The sequence below is a fragment of the Vulpes vulpes genome, unplaced genomic scaffold, assembly GCF_048418805.1.
Source record: "Vulpes vulpes isolate BD-2025 unplaced genomic scaffold, VulVul3 Bu000000665, whole genome shotgun sequence".
NCBI lineage: Eukaryota > Metazoa > Chordata > Mammalia > Carnivora > Canidae > Vulpes > Vulpes vulpes.
The window spans coordinates 671,424-689,950 of NW_027325672.1; positions in this window are offsets into that span (position 1 = coordinate 671,424).

Below are 18,527 nucleotides of genomic sequence, written 5' to 3' on the forward strand. Positions count from 1 at the left end.
ATTCTTCTGTACTTCCCATTTCCTTGTGATTATATTCCAGAATAGGATTAGAAATATTACCAAAATTTAAAATTAGCAGTATAAAGGGTATAACACATTTGGAGGTTCTATGAATTTTGTTAAAATGATTTTTTTTCCTAGTAACTTAACCAATTTATAATCCCATCATCGAGTTAGTTGCATTCTTACCAACATTAAGAATTTTTACTTAAAGGATGCCCGGGTGGTTCAGCAGTTAAGCGTCTGCCTTTCGGCTCAGGGTGTGATCCTGGAGTCCTGGGATCAAGTCCCACATTGGGCTGCCTGCATGGAGCCTGCTTGTCCCTCTGCCTGTGTCTCTGCCTCTCTCTCTCTCTGTCTCTCATGGATAAATAAATAAAATATATATTAAAAAAAAAGCTAGGGATCCCTGGGTGGCGCAGCGGTTTGGCGCCTGCCTTTGGCCCAGGGCGCGATCCTGGAGACCTGGGATCGAATCCCACGTCGGTCTCCCGGTGCATGGAGCCTGCTTCTCCCTCTGTCTGTGTCTCTGCCTCTCTCTCTCTCTGTGACTATCATAAATAAATAAAAATTAAAAAAAAAAGCTAAAAGGTCTTTCATAAAGGAGAAAAACTAAAATTACATCTTCACAAGAGTATAATGAGATAACTGAACACTGCTGAACACTCCCACCAGGGTGGTATCAGAGAAAGCACAGAGTCTAGTCTTTGACCATCACTTAGAGATTACAAGTACAACCCTAGTGTGGTATCACTAGAGAATACACACTAAGCCAGAAAGCCAATTCCTGCCAAATGGCAATGGAAAGATCTATTGCCTTGAGTATAGCAGAGGCCAAACAGTGAATCTAGACATCTATGTCTACCTGGAAATATCAAAATACTTTCACCTTCCTCCAGGTGAACTTGTGTCAAATAGCTAGCTAATACAAAAAGTTTAGAAAACATCCGGTCTTCTGATACCCAAAATGTGCTGGTTTCAGTGAGAAATAACCTGTTATATCAAGAAACAAGATCTCAAAATGAATGCAAAAGATAATCAATAGATGCCATCATCAAGATGACAATAATGGCAGAATTATGTGACCATTATTTTAAACCAGTCACAATGAAAGTGCTTCAATGAGTAATTATGAACATCTTTGAAACAAATATAAAAATAGAAAACTTCAGCAAAGAAATAAAAGGAAGTAATCAATAAGCAGGAATACAGAAAAATAGAAATTAACCAATGTGAGCAATAGAGAAAAACGAATTTTAAAAAAACAGACTAGAATCCCATGCAATTACAGCAACAACAAAAAATAACATTCACCCATTAGAGAAAAAGATGGTGGGGATAAAAATAAATGAATGTATTTGAGGAAATAATGGTTAAGAACTTCCCATTTTGACAAAAGACATAAAGCTATAGATTCAAGAAGCTATACAGGTTGATTACATTGGACTGCTTCCATCACAGAAGGGGCAGCATTTTGTTCTTACTGAACATTTTTTTCCTGCATACAATGCTTCTACAAAACCTACTATCTGTGGATTTGCAGAATTCCTTATCCATTATTATGGTATTCCACTCAACATTGCTTCTGATCAGGAAACTGTTCAGAGAAAATGAACTGCAGCAAGGGGCCAATGGGGTCTTATGATGTTCCCCACCATCCTGAAGCAGCTGACTCCATAGAAGTGTGGAATGGCCTCTTCGGGGTTCAATTATAGTACCAGATAGATGGCAACATCTTGCAAGGCTGGGGCAAGGTTCTCCAGGAGGTGGTAAATGTTCTGAATAAGCTTCTGATATACAGCGCTGTTTCTCCAATATTCAAGATTCATAGGAGAAAAGGAGTAGAAATGGGAGTGGCATTACTTGTCTTACGCTAGGAAGGCCCTAGGAAAAATCTTTCTTTCTGTTTTCATGACTTATACTCTGCTAGCCTAGACACCTCAGTTTCAAATGGAAGCCTATTTAGAGTAGGAGATATAGTGATTCTATTGAACTGGAAGGTACGACTGCTACCTGGTCACTTTGGGTTCCTTATAACTCTGAATCAACAAGCAAAGGAGAGAGTTACTAATGCTGGCTGGGGTGTGCGACATTGACTAACACTGGGAAAATGAACTGCAACCCCACAGTGGAGGTAACAAAGGACATGCAGAGGTACAGGAGATCCCTTAGGCTCCCCATTAGTATCACTATGTCCTGTGATGAAAGTTAATGGAAAAATAGAGTAATCCAATGTAGGAAGAGCTACTTATGTCCCACACCCTTTAAGAATGAAGGTTTAGGTCATGTCACAAGGTAAAGAACCACTACTCTATAGTATATAAATATTTAGTATATATATATTTTTAAATTTATTGTTAAGTATTCAATTTTACTTAACACCATGACATTAAATGATGTTAATTTTACTTCACAGTTAAATATTGCAAAATTTACTTTAAATACTGTTAAATATCATTAATTTTACTTCATAACATTTATTAATCCTGTAATGTTACAGGACATCAAGGGAGAGTGAAAAATCACCCAAGGACTTCTCATTCATTTCTGTTGAAAGGCTTAGTGTGTTTTGCTTATACACAGGATTGTTGTATCATGTTAGGTGAAAGTATGACCTTGTTATTGTATTTATTTGGAGATTAGGTATTCTTTAAAGAAATGTATATGGGTGCCAAATTGATAAGAGATAAACTTGGAATAATTAATTTTGTGTGTCAACACGGTTACAACGTAGTACTAAGATATTTGGTCAAACAACAGTCTAAATGTTTGTATGAAGGAAGGTATTTTTAAAATGAGATTAACATTTAAATAATTAGACTTTGAGTTAAGCAGATTACTCTTCATAATATGAGTGGTTCTCATCCAATCAGTGGAAAGCCTTACGAGAAAAAAGACTGAGGTGCCCCAAGGGAGGGGAAATTCTGCCTTTTGACTGCTTTGGGATTTGAGCTGCAATATCAATTCTTCTCTGGCTCTCCAGCCTACTGGATATGCCATTGTTTTGTTTCCCTGGAAAACCCTGACTAATACATCATACAAGTAGAATCATACAGAATTTATTCGTTTATGATTGTCTTATTTCTCTTAGCGTAACTTTTTTAAGGTTTATCCAGTTGTAGCATGTACCAAAAATTCATTCTTTTTAAGGCTGAGTGATATCCCATTGCATGTGTATAGCATATTGTATATCTATTCCAACCATCAGTGAATGAAAGCAACTTGGGGTGCTTCCATTTGTTTTGGTTAATGTGAATAATGCTGCTCTAAAGATGGGTACATAAATATCTGTTTGAATCTCTAATTTCAATTCCTTTGGGTATACTCAGATATAGAATTGCTGAATCACATGGTAAACCTGCAGTTTTAACGTTTTGAGGAATTAATTGCTATATTGTTTTCCCTAGTAATTGCACTACTTTACCTTCCTATCAACAATACAAAAAAGTTGCTATTTCTCCACATTCTAGTCAACACTTACTTTCTGTTTTTTGTTTTGTTTTGTGTTTTAATAATAACCATCCTAATGCATGGTAAGTGGTATCTTTTTGTGCTTTTGATTTGTATTTCCCTAATGATGAGTTATTTTGAGCATCATTTCATATGCTTTTGGCCATTTGTAGTTTTTCTTTTATTTATTTTTCTTTAAAGATTTTATTTATTTACTCATGAGAGACACAGAGACAGAGAGAGAGGCAGAGACACAGGCAGAGAGAGAAGCAGGCTTCATGCAGGGAATCCGATGTGGGACTTGATCCCGGGACTCCAGGATCACACCCTGGGCCAAAGGCAGGCGCTAAACCGCTGAGCCACCCAGGGATCCCCTAGTTTTTCTTTTAGAAACATCTATTTAGATGCTTAGCTCATTTTAAAATGGGGGTTTGGGCGCAGCGGTTTGGCGCCTGCCTTCGGCCCAGGGTGTGATCCTGGAGACCTGGGATCGAATCCCACGTCGGGCTCCCGGTGCATGGAGCCTGCTTCTCCCTCTGCCTATGTCTCTGCTTCTCTCTCTCTCTCTGTGACTATCATAAATAAATAAAAAATAAAAATATAAAATAAAATGGGGGTTTGGGTTTGTTTTCTTTTTCTTTTCTTTTCTTTTCTTTTCTTTTCTTTTCTTTTTTCTTTGTCGTCATAAGAGTTCTTTTATATTCTAGGCATTAATCTTTATCATATATATTATTCGCAAATTTTTTCTCTTCCATGGGTTGCCTTTTCACTCTGTTGATAATGTATAATTATGCACAAAAGTTTTTACTTTTGACATAGCCCAATTTATTTTTATTTTTGTTGCCTGTGCTTTTGGTGTCATAGCCAAGAAATCATCACCATGTCTAATGTCGTGATGGTATCCTGCATATTTTCTTCTAAGAGTTTTATGGTATTAGTGTTTTCATTTAGGTCTTTGATGCATTTCAAATTATTTTTTGTATATGGTGGGATGCCTGGGTGACTCAGTGGTTGAGCATCTGCCTTCAGCTCAGGGCACGATCCCGGAGTCCTGTGATGGAGTTCCTCATTAGGCTCCTCACAGGAAGCCTGCATCTCCCTCTGCCTATGTCTCTTGCCTCACTCTCTGTGTCTATCATGAATAAATAAAATCTTTTAAAAAATTGCATATGGTACAACTTTATTCTTTTCAATGTGGATATCTAACTTTCCCAAAATCATTTCTTAAAAAGACTGTTCTTTCCCCACAGAATTATGTTATAAACCTTATCAGAATCATTGGAATATATATGTAAGGAATTATTTCTGGGATCTCCATTCTATTCCATTGGGGGGGTATATCTATCTATCTATCTATCTATCTATCTATCTATCTATCTATCTATATCTATCTATCATCTATCTATCATCTATCTATCATTTATCTATCTATATGTCACTAGTTTGTACTATGAATTACTGTAGTTTTGTTGGAGGTTTTGAAATCAGGAAATGTGAGACATCTGACTTTGTTCTTCTTAATTCAAAGTGATTTTAGCTACTTAGATTCCCTTGACTCTTCAGATGAACTTTAGGATGGCTTTTTCTGCAAAAAAAAATGTAATTGTAATTTTGGTAGTGATTCAACTGAATCATGGATTGCTTTGGGTAGTATTGACATCTTATGGAATTTGAGTCAACCAGTCAATGAACAAGGGATGCCTTTCCACTTGATTGCATCTTCTTTAACTTTTTTCAACAACAATTTGTAATTTCTGTACACAAGTTATTTATTTCCTTGGTTAAATTCATTTAACCAATGAAGTGTTTTATTCTAAATGTTTTATTCTTTTTTGATGCTACTGTAAATGGAATTGCTTTCCTAATGTCATTTTCATATTTTTCATAGTTTGTGTACAGAAATGTAACTGATTATTTATGAGTTGATTTTGTATCCTGTAACTTTACTAAATTTTCTCTAATAGGTGTGTGAGTGAATGTAGCCTTTACAGTTTTCTACATAAATGACCATATCATCTGCATACAGAGATAGTGTGAATTTTTCCCTTTCCAATTTAAATTTTCTTTATTTTTATAGACTAATTTCTCTAGCTAAGGTTTCCCATACTACATTGAATAAAAGTGGCAAAAGCAAGTATCCTTGTCTTGTTGCTGATGTTATAGGATTATAGGAAAATATTTCAACTCTTCACCATTGAGTAAGATGTTTGCTGAAAATTTATCAAATATGACCTTTATGGTATTGATGTAATTTTCTTCTATTCTTAGTTTGTTCGTTGTTTTTGTCCTGGAAGAGTGTTGAATTTTGTCAAATGCTTTCCCAACGTCAATTCAGGTGATGAGGCATTTTTGCTATTGTTTTTCATCATTCTGTTACTGTGTTATACTGACTGATTTTAGTATGCTGGGGCATTCTTCCATTCCAGGAATAAATCCTACTTGGTTTCTAATTTTTTTAATACACTGCAGGGTTCAATTCCTCCAAACCATGCCAAACCATCATGGAGAATGGTTTAGTTAAGTCTGAGTAGAAATCTCACAAAATTTACTACCATTTTAAATGGCTTTCTCTTGGTTGGGCATTTTTTGTTGTTGTTGCTGTAGGTCTTTGACACACTTCTAGAACTTGTACAGTTATTTCTACTAGTCTCAAGTTGTTTGTTTAATGCTTTGGTGGGAGAATAAGGCCTGAAGCTTCCTAGTTTATGATCTTGCTGGTGTTTCCCAAATCTGTTAAATCTTTAAATGGTATTAATATATGCTAGCAGTTAACATATACACATTGCAATAAAAAATCCAGTATCATTTACAACCACATAAAAAATGAAATACTTAAATGTAAATCTAGTAAACCTTGTTTACAACTTGTACGTGGCAAACTACATGAAGCTCTTGTAAGAAATGAAGGATATAAATAAATGGGAAGACATTCTCTATTCATGGATTGGAACACTCAACATAGTAAAAATGTTGATTCTCTCCAAATTGTTAATGCAGATTTAATACAATTGCTAGGATAATTCCAGCAAGACTTTTTTTTTGTACATATGGGCAAGTTTATCATAAAATCTATATGAAAAGGCAAAGAGATAAGTGTAGCAAAATCATTAAAAAAATAAGTACAAAGGAAAAAATCAATCTACTAAATTTCAAAACTTGTTATACAACTACAGTAATCAAGAGTTTGTGGTAACAACATAGAGAAAGAAACATAGATCAATGAAACAGAACAAAGAATTCAGACATATCCCACCAATATTCTTAGTTAATTTTTGACAAAGGTAAAAAAGGCATTCAATTGAGGAAAGATAGTCTTTTCAATAAATGGGATAACTGGACACCCATAGGTCAAACAACTCAGTCAAGTATCACACCTTATATAAAATTAACCCAAAGTCAATCATAGATTTAAACACAAAATGCAAAATTATTAGAGTATGAGACTAATAAATAAATAAAGAGAAAACTTTAGAATCTAGAGCCAGGTAACAAGTTCTTAGAATTGAGATCTAAAGTATGATTAATAAAAAGATAAGCCTTATAAATTAAATTGCATTAAAATAAAAAATGTTTACTATTTGAAATATTCTGGTAATAGAATTAAAGACAATTTACAGAGTGGAAAAATATATTTGAAAATCATATATCCAACAAAATGCTAGGATCTAGAATATATAAGAAACACTTCAAACTCAACAATGAAAAAAAAACTAATTAGAAAATTGGCAAAAGATGCGAAAAGACATTTAATAAAAGAATATGATAGAAAATAAGCACCTGGAAAGATGTGCAACATTATTAACTGTTAGGGAAATGCAAATTAAACCACAATGAAATATCATCCTATGCTTATCAGAATAGCTAAAGTAAAAAATAGTGAAAGCACTTAATGCAAGAGAGAATGTGGACAACTGGATCACCCATACATTTCTGGCAGGAATGTAAAATAATATAACCATTCTGGAAAATAGTTTGGCTTTTTTTTTTTTTAAACTAAACATGCAACTATCATACAGTCCCACAGTTACACTCCTGGGCATTTATCCCAGGGAAATGAAATTCATGTTTCCATCTAAACCTGTACAAGAATAATTATTGCAGTATTATTCTTAAAAGCCAAAAGCTGGAAGCAACCCAGATGTTCTCCAAGTGGTGAATGGCTAAGCAAACTTTGTTATATCCATAACAGGGAATACCACTCAGAAAAAAATAAGAACAGGCTACTGATACATTTATAAACCTGATGGATCTCCAGAGAATTCTGCTCAATGAAAGAAGCCAATCCCTAAATGCTTCATTTTATATGATTACATTTATATAATATTCTCAATCTGAAAAAAAATTTTAGAAATGGAAAACTTATTAGCGGTTGCCAGAATTTAAGGAATGGGTGGTGGTGTGAGAGAAGACTATGGTTATAAAGAGTGATATAAAAGATCCTTGAGATGATGAAAATATTTTCCATCTTAATTTATCCCAATATTATTACCTGGTTGTGATACTGTAGTATAATCTTGCAAGATAATACAATTGAGGAAACAGGTAAAGGTTACGAGGGATTTCTCTATATTATTTTTTAATTGTATGATAACCTATTATCTCAAGACATTATCTCAAACAGTTTAGAGAATGGCTTCATATTTACAATACAAGGTAAGATGTTATCTATTAAAAACTATAATAGTAGAAATATTTTTTAAAACATGAAAGTATTACTCAGCAATTAGAAACGACAAATACCCACCATTTGCTTCAACGTGGATGGAACTGGAGGGTATTATGCTGAGTGAAATAAGTCAATCGGAGAAGGACAAACAGTGTATGTTCTCATTCATTTGGGGAATATGAATAATAGTGAAAGGGAATATAAAGGAAGGGAAAAGAAATGTTGGGAAATATCGGGAAGGGAGACAGAACATAAAGACTCCTAACTCGGGGAAACGAACTAGGGGTGGTGGAAGGGGAGGAGGGCGGGTGTTGGAGGGGAATGGGTGACGGGCACTGAGGTGGACACTTGACGGGATGAGCACTGGGTGTTTTTCTGTATGTTGGTAAATTGAACACCAATAAAATTAATTAAAAAAAAAAAACATGAAAGTAAGATCAGTTGAGTGTCCTTAACTTACTTGTTTTATATAAGAAGATGAAAAAATAAAATGCCATATGGTTAAAAAGCTAAATTTCTTTGTTGTGGAAATGACCTATAATAAAGAACAAAATATCAGAATTTCAAATTAGTTACAAATGTCATTCCTTCATTTGACGACTACCACATGAATATGCTGTTAAATGATATTAAAAGAATCTTGAAATAGGAGACTTTAACAACTAGAGTAAAACCAAACTAAATAAATTTGAAGATTAATCTATTTTCCCATATTTTAACAATATTTATAAGACATAAAATTATATTTATGTCCATAAAACAATCTTAAATTTAATTTAAAATTTATATTCAGAAACCACTAAAATATGCTTGACATCACTACTCTAAACATATATATATTCCATAAAAGGATATCAGATATTAAATAACAGAAATAATTTTTGTATCTAAGTGGAGGTATCTTTTTAAATCTCTATTTTGTAAATGTCTTCAAAATTCTAGGTATCTTCCAATCTAATATTTTATGAAGTGACATTAAGGGCAGCCCGGGTGGCTCAAGAGTTTAGCACCACCTTCAGCCCAGGGCGTCATCCTGGAGACCTGGGATGGAGTCCCACATCAGGCTTCCTGCATGGAGCTTCTCCCTCTGCCTGTGTCTTTCCTCTTTCTCATTAATAAATAAATAAAGTTATTTTCTGAATCCTAGAGATGATCTTGATGATATTCATAACTTAAGGGAGGAGCAGTGAATACTGAAGTTCCTGTTCTCTGGGAATCATCTAAGATAGAAATTTCTAATCTCTTCTTCCTTCCTCTGTAATAAACCATAACTATTCAAAACATCAAACAAGACCAATTCAAACTAAAAAAAAAACAAAAACAAAAAGCAATTCTAACTACACAGGCTCATACATTGTCCTCCAATTTTCCTTATGCGGCATTTTTTTCTTTTCTATTTTCTCTTTCTCTCTCCCTCCCTCCCTCCCTCCGTCTCTCTTTCTTTCTCATATTGTTGCTTGTTAAGGTGAGCTTTATTTATTTATTTTTCTTAGTTTTTATTTATTTATTTTAGAGAGAGTGCAAGTTGGGGGAGGAGGAGAGGAAGAGGGAGAGAATCTCAGGGTAACTCTCCGTTGAGCACAGAGCTCCCCAGAACCCGGTGTGGAGTTCAATGCAGGGGCTCCATGTGGGGTTCGATCCCATGTATGTGAAATCATGACCTGAGCCAAAATCGAGAGTTAGAGGCTTAACCAACTGAGACTCCCAGGCGCTCCAAAAAGGCGAGTTTTAAATCCAAAATAACTATGCCCTTATGAGGAGAGACATAAAGACACACAAAACATAAAAACACCAAGGCAGGCAGAGATTAGAATGATGCCTTTATAAACCAAGGAATGCCAGATTTCCAGAATTCATCAGAAGCTGAGGACGACGCACGAAAGTAACCTCCCTTGGAACCTTTAGAAAGGGCATGGCTCCACCAACACTGTAATTTCAGACTTACAGCCTCCTGAAAGCTAAGAGAATAAATTTGCGCTGTTTCAAGGCAGCAATTTGGTATAGCAGCTCTAGGAAAACTAATACACATATTTTCCACATCTTTCAAGTTATTTATTATCTCAAGTCTCTCACAACACACCTTAGCCCCATTATTTTCACATAAATACATATTTTACTATCTGAAATAAAAATTCGGAACTTAACCAAAGAAAGTTAAGTCCTGCTTGGATTGCTTTTGGAGAGGTAGGAAGTAAAAATGGAAACCTTATTTTGTAGATCCGGCTCTTAATATGTCAGGGATGTCCAATTCAGTAATTGCCAAGGAAAAATTATAAGTCAAATAAAAGTGTGCAATACTGTACTATGAAACAAACTTTCAGAAATCACTGTCAACAACATATTATTGTTGAACCTACAGACATTTCAGCTTCTAATATGCTAACAGTACTGTGTTTCCTAGTCTAGAAATGGACCCAGGCTGAAATCTGGACCTACTGAGACTGGAAAGCCAATTCCATTACCTTTGATTCACTCAGTCTTTCAGTAAATTCTCAGGATTGAACAGATCTGGTGATCTGTTACTTGCACTTGGAAATAGACAAACAAGTTGTCATTTCTTTTTTTTTTTTTTTTTAAAGAATTTATTCATTCCTTCATTCATTCATGAGAGACACAGAGAGAGAGAGGCAGAGACACAGGCAGAGCGAGAAGCAGGCTCCATGTAGGGAGCCTGATGTGGGATTTGATCCCGGGTCTCCAGGATCAGGTCCTGGGCTGAAGGCCACACTAAACTGCTGAGCCAATCAGGCTGCCGTCAGTTTTCAAAATAGTGAGAAGAAACAGAAGACTGTCTAGGAATTCCTGAGAGGAGAAAAAGACATACTTCTTAATGGACATAACAAGATCCCCTCTCTGTTCAGGGATTATCAGAAGCACTGGACAAATTTATGGAGACTTGAAGGTCAGAGAAAATGGTTTTTCTGACTGGTATGTCCTGCTTTTATGTAACAACGTCACCCGATAAATCTCATTTTTCACTTAGCCTTGTACCTTATTGTTTTTCTAGGTCCATAGAATTCTTTCTAATAACCATCTTAAATCTTCAGGCAAACTATGTAAATCAAATTTAAAAATATAATAAGGTATAATATCTCCCTCAACTGTCTCGTATTCTGAGACTCAGAAACACCAGCCTTATCATACTTGCAAATTAACATAAAAAATTAAAAATGCCAAATGAGTTCTGAGGTTAGAGTGCTCAATTCTAGCTGTCGATGAAATTCTATAGAAGATGAGAATTCATCTGCTTTTAAGAAGAGGGATGGGCAGATAGAAATTTGCATGAAGAAGTTCATAGGGTAAAACTTTATGTTAGAGAAAAGATCTGTGTGGACACAAGAGGATCCATGTGGATGAAAAGCTTATGCTTTCTCTATTACACTGGTGATATCCACTCTATTAGTTGATTAACAACTGGTGGCTTCTATATGCTTCACTTTAAGCATAAACAAAATGCAAATATTTAACTAAAATATATTTTTATGAATATGGAGCAAGGTTTGCTTTTTTAAGCTTCTAAAATATCAACTTAACCAAGTGTTTAGTTATATAGCTATTCAACAGTTTGTCTTTTTATAGAACAAACATATGCCTTTTTAGAAACACAGAATTCTGTATTGGTACAAATACACTAACCCACTAAAAAACCTATTTTGCCAATAAACTGCAATACTGAAGTTAGCACTTTTTTCTTAGAAAGTATTTATAAACACCTCCTCATTAATATAATGGATAATATTATATATTAATATATGTTAATAAAATATGTATTTAGCTATATAGATATTTGTTTAGATATTTAAGTAAATAGATTTAGTTTATATATGGAGGTAAACTAATATGTCATAAAAATCATGTGGTTATCTGGCAACACAAAGTTTATTATTAGGGTTATTGAGAAATCACAGAACCAAAGAACCAATGTTATAGGAGGCTTAAGCAGCACTCCACGCAGCCACTGAATGTATTAGAGCCTTTAAAGAACTTGAAGGGGACATCCAGTTGGCTGAGCCTAAATCATGCGGCTATTCACAGCTCTATTTGGGTAGGAAAAAGGATAAAGCTTTCCCAAAGAGTATGCCAAGAAAGACAGTCCCCAAATTAGACCTTCAATTAATCAGAAGTGAACGCTTAACAGTCAAAAAGTAACTTTTTTCCAAAAACAATGCTTATAAAATAAACAGAAATGTATGCAACTTAATCAATCGGTTGCTAATTATAAGGCCAATGAGCTATTTAGCACTGTGCTAGTACCCTAGGAGCTGTACCATCGTTATAAAATTTTAGATCTTACCTAAGCAATCCTGCAATTTTATTGACTATAAAAAAGTGACAGATATCTGCCTATGAGTATCTATCTATAAACTATTCAGCTACCTATCGTTCATCATTGTCATCTCTATCCATTATCCATATAACAAAGAGTATGAATGCTCCAGCCTGACAGATATACACAAAAAGATCTAAATGCACCTGTAGGATTGTTTGAAAAAGTGTCTATTTGCTTAAATTACCAAGATGTCTGTGGATCAAAATATAAATATATCTCTATGGAATATAATCCCTAATATGATTGAACATCTTCTTACCTCCTCAACTTTCAAAACACTCCTCCTTTTCACACTGAACTTTACTCATGCTACCCACAATTTCAGCGCTCAAATAGATAAAGCTCATTTTTTTCTGCCTAAAATACACTTTCTCTTACCCCTGCTATGTCTGGGTCCTTTCTTTAACATTTAAGATTCTCTGCCCATGATCATCGTTGCAGTGCTCTATGTAAAACTAATCTTATTTCCTAGTTAGCTCTTCTTACACCATAACACTATTTTTTTAAAGGTTTTATTTATTTATTAATGAGAGACACAGAGAGAGAGACAGAGAGAGGCAGAGACACAGGCAGAGGGAGAAGCAGGCTCCATGAAGGGAGCCCAACGTGGGACTCAATCCTGGGTCTCCAGGATCACGCCCTGGGCTGAAGGCAGTGCTAAGCCGCTGAGCCACCCAGGCTGCCCGACAATTAATTTGTTTCTATGCTTATTTATTGTCTGACATTTGATAATGGCAAGAGTATTGTAGCTTCTGTAGATTTTGACTGAATGGAATGTGGCACACAACATATTTATAAATTTTTTGTTGACCAGATGAATGAATGATGCTCTACGAGATCATGGGGCTAGATCACTTGTCTAAAACTTAAATATATAATTTTAAAAACTGGCTTTTATTCCAGAAAGAAAGGAGAATTATGGTAGATTTTCTAGAGCTACACAGAGGACAATCATGTTCAATTTATGTTTTGCACAGGTTTAATTTATGTTTTGCACAGGTTTAAAGAGTTTGATAGACAGTCCATGCTAATACTGAAAATGAAATTTTCATGTGTTATTTTCCCCATTATTATTATATATTCCCCATCATCATTATTGGTGAGAGCATGTGGAAAAATGAACCATTTTGCTATATGGGGAAGGGATTAATGTGGAATCCCTGTGGAATATTTTTGGACGGTGGTTTCTCATTAGGTTGCCATAGGTAAAGTATAAAAACCTTTAGTTTTAGCAGGGATAGAAATTTAACTTTCAGTTATATAGTCAAAAGTATGCAAGTAGAAATGTTTAGTTTTACATTAGTCAAATGTTGGTCTCAAAAGTGGAAACAGTGGAATAATTTATTAATGAAGTGATGGCTAACTACATTGTTTATAATTGTAGGGTGTATTAGTATGTGACCATTAAAACAATTAGACTCGTATGTTCCAGGATGGGAAGATTGCCAGGCTATGCAGAAAGTTGATAATATACAAAACAACAGGAATATTATGATCTTTTTCTGTGAAAAAGAAAAGAAAAAAAATCATATGTGTAGATACTCTGAATGTTTCTGGTAAAGGATTGCGGTAGCCGATACAGAGAAAGGATTTACTTTAATGCATATATCTTCTTGTTCTTGTTGGTTGTTATTGTTAGTGTTTGTTGATTATATTTGTACTTAACTATATACAACATTGGAAATAATTGCTTGAAAAATTGTTAACTCACCTGTGATGTATAGAATTGAAAAGTGGGGATTTGCTAGAATAAACCACCAATTCCACATAAGCCCCAACAATTTTATTTAAAGAAAATGATTCTTAATCATGTTTCTACAAAGGGGTCACTACAGAACGTTTACATATACAGACTGTGGGACATCTGGGTGGCTCAGCAGTTGAGCATCTGCCTTTGACTCAGGTCATGATCCCGGGGTCCAAGAGCAAGTCCCACATCGGGCTCCTGCAGAGAAGCTGCTTCTCCCTCTGCTTATCTCTCTCTCACTCTCTCTCTCTCTCTCTCTCACACACACACACACGAACAAATAAATAAAATCTTAAAAAAAAAAACACACAAACAGGTAGTTAGAATGCAGATATGCTATATAAGGATCTGAGCATATGACCTGAGCATCTGTCGTTTTTTACTGAGCTCTTTAGATTAATTTTAAGAAGGAATTTAAGGACTGGCAGTGAACTTTCATTTAAAATATTTTAATAAGGGGTATTTCAGTTATTCTTATAACTCTGATTCTCAAAAGACTGTGGTAGTTTGTTTAATATATAGAATCAATGCCTAGTCCCATATGTACTGATATAATTTATTTGTTATGGGTCATTGGAATCTCTCTTTTTAATAATTACATAAGTATATGAATTGATTCTTATGCAGAATACAATTTTAGGTATACTGTGTAGCAGAAAGTTGAATCATCAATTTTTTTGCTAATTAAATCAGTACTATATTTGAGAATAGAATAACAAATTTCATTGTTATAATAACAACTTTCATCTTGGCCCATTTATAGGGAGAGAGAGAGAGAATGCTAAGGATAACCACAGTATACACAAAAACATGAATGATTGTGATTGTACTAAGGTTGCAGACCAACTCATATCAATAACATGGAGAAACAATGGACTGTAGTATACAACAGAGACTAAATCACTGTGCTATCTTTTCTGTAAACCAATTAAAATTCTTGAAGACCAGAAGTGTGAGTCCCTACAGTATTGAGAATGCACAAGACAGAGAGTGTGCCACAATATGTGTTATACATAGTTTTATTAATATCCCATCACCTAAATTTCCTGAAATCAACAAATTATATTGATGTGTATCTTCATTATAGGTTGAATGACATGGAGATGCTGTGTTTTCCCGGTTATCAAAATAATTCTTTGAAGTTTTAATAGACTTCCTATCACTTCTTTTTTCTTCTTTATCCATGCAAATATAGATTATAATATCTGTATTTAAGTACTTTGTTAAATATTAACTATTATATATTACAACATAAAATTCTGGTTCATTTTTTTAAAGCAGTCAATATGAACATTTCACATGTTTACAATATATTAAAACAAACAAACAAGGAAATCTGTTGGGACACCTGGGTGGTTTAGTGGTTGAGCTCAGGGTGTGATCCTGGGGTCAGGGATCGAGTCCCGCATCAGGCTCCCTGCATGGAGCTTGCTTCTTCCTCTGCCTGTGTCTCTGCCTCTCTCTCTGTGTCTTTCCTTTTTAAAGATTTTTTTTAATTTTTTATTTATTTATGATAGTCATACACAGAGAGAGAGAGAGAGAGAGAGGCAGAGACACAGGCAGAGGGAGAAGCAGGCTCCATGCACCGGGAGCCTGATGTGGGATTCGATCCCGGGTCTCCAGGATCGCGCCCTGAGCCAAAGGCAGGCGCCAAACCGCTGCGCCACCCAGGGATCCCATGTTTTATTGAAGACAACGAATAGGGCCTCTAGTGTTCGAAGTAAGTACAAAGTTGTTGACCGTATTTATAGTCTCTACAAGCTTACAGCTCGTAAACATAAAATGAATACTGAAAGAACACTTTATAAACAAAAGATGAATTCTTCTATAAGTACTCCCTTTATTCCAGAAACACCTGTAAGAAACAGAATAGTTTCAAGACTTAAACCAGATTGGGTTTTGAGAAGAGATAACATGGAAGAAATCACAAATTCCCTATAAGCTATTCAAATGGTGATGGACACACTTGGCATTCCTTACTAGTAAATAACATTTTCAGTATGTACCGTAAAAAATACTAAAGCTAATCATGAATGTGTAAAGTGTTTTTGGCTCTCCTTTGTACAGCTTCTAAAATATGACTCTGTATTAAAATTAAAATATATATATGTAACAATAAAAAAATGCAAAAAAAGCAAAAATGAACTATTGGGACTTCATCAAGATAAGAAGCTTTTGCACAGCAAAGGATACAGTCAACAAAACTAAAAGACAACCTACAGAATGGGAGAAGATATTTGCAAATGACGTATCAGATAAAGGGCTAGTTTCCAAAATCTATAAAGAACTTATTAAACTCAACACCAAAGAAACAAACAACCCAATCATGAAATGGGCAAAAGACATGAAGAGAAATCTCACAGAGAAGACATGGACATGGCCAACATGCACTTGAGAAAATGCTCTGCATCACTTGCCATCAGGGAAATACAAATCAAAACCACAATGAGATACCACCTCACACCAGTGAGAATGGGGAAAATTAACAAGGCAGGAAACAACAAATGTTGGAGACGATGCGGAGAAAAGGGAACCCTCTTACACTGTTGGTGGAAATGTGAACTGGTGCAGCCACTCTGGAAAACTGTGCGGAGGTTCCTCAAAGAGTTAAAAATAGTCCTGCCCTACGACCCAGCAATTGCACTGTTGGGGATTTACCCCAAAGATTCAGATGCAATGAAATGCCGGGACACCTGCACCCCGATGTTTCTAGCAGCAGTGTCCACAATAGCCAAACTGTGGAAGGAGCCTCGATGTCCATCAAAAGATGAATGGATAAAGAAGATGTGGTTTATGTATACAATGGAATATTACTCAGCAATTAGAAACGACAAATACCCACCATTTGCTTCAACGTGGATGGAACTGGAGGGTATTATGCTGAGTGAAATAAGTCAATCGGAGAAGGACAAACAGTGTATGTTCTCATTCATTTGGGGAATATAAATAATAGTGAAAGGGAATATAAAGGAAGGGAAAAGAAATGTTGGGAAATATCAGGAAGGGAGACAGAACATAAAGACTCCTAACTCTGGGAAACGAACTAGGGGTGGTGGAAGGGGAGGAGGGCGGGTGGTGGAGGGGAATGGGTGACGGGCACTGAGGCGGACACTTGACGGGATGAGCCCTGGGTGTTTCTCTGTATGTTGGTAAATTGAACACCAATAAAAATTAATTTAAAAAAAATAAATAAATTTGTGCTGGTTTTAAGCCACCCAGTCTAGGGTATTTTTGTTACAGGAGTGTTAATGGATGAAGACAATGGGAAAGAGTATATTTACAAGATTTTTTAAATTTCGCATAAAATAAATTGTGCTCAAAGGGTAACATTATTCAGTTTTTGGACTATCAGGTTATTCAATATAAGTTTCTTCTATCAAGCTGTTAGTATCAACAGTATTTCCTTCTAGAAGATCCTGTCATGCTTTTAATTATATAAGTCTTATCTCATTGTCTTTAATACACCTCTGTAAAAAAATAGTTCTCATCTTCAGCTCTACAGATGTGGAGAGAGTCATTCAGATTAACAAATGACCATCTCTATGTAAGGAAAATAATTTACTCTCCTGATCTTATGCTCAAAGAGAGAAAGGTACAAATAAAATTAGGAAAAGATAAACTATTAAACTATTTAATAGTAGGGTCACAGACAAAATAATTTTTGGTATGAACTCAAAAACATATACCTAAATTTTTTTGAGTAATTCAAAAGAAAGCAGGCAGGAAACAGACACAGAGAGAATGCCAAATGGTCAATTACAAGACCTAGAAATCCAAATGCAGTACCCGAAAGAGTTATATTTTTTTTTTTTTTTTTTTTATAAATTTTTTTTTAATTTTTTATTTATTTATGATAGTCACAGAGAGAGAGAGAGAGAGAGAGGCAGAGACACAGGCGGAGGGAGAAGCAGGCTCCATGCACCGGGAGCCCGATGTGGGATTCGATCCCGGGTCTCCAGGATCGCGCCCTGGGCCAAAGGCAGGCGCCAAACCGCTGCGCCACCCAGGGATCCCAAGAGTTATATTTTTATCCACCACAAATGTCTATTAAATATTACAAGTCCAAGCACTGATTAAGTTACCTATGTTAATATGATTATAATAAGAAAATCCACTTATTTTGTGAGCAGAAGGTAGAGAAAAATGCACTGATCATGAAATACGTACAATCATATGGAGTCGATACTTCGTAAGGCTAAATTCAATCAGTGAAGCCATTTACTTTGTTTTCAATCGGCCATGCCCCCAGAATGACAAATGATGGGTAAAAAGTATTATCTATTTATACAAATATATGTGTATCCACACACACACACACACACACACACATGCAT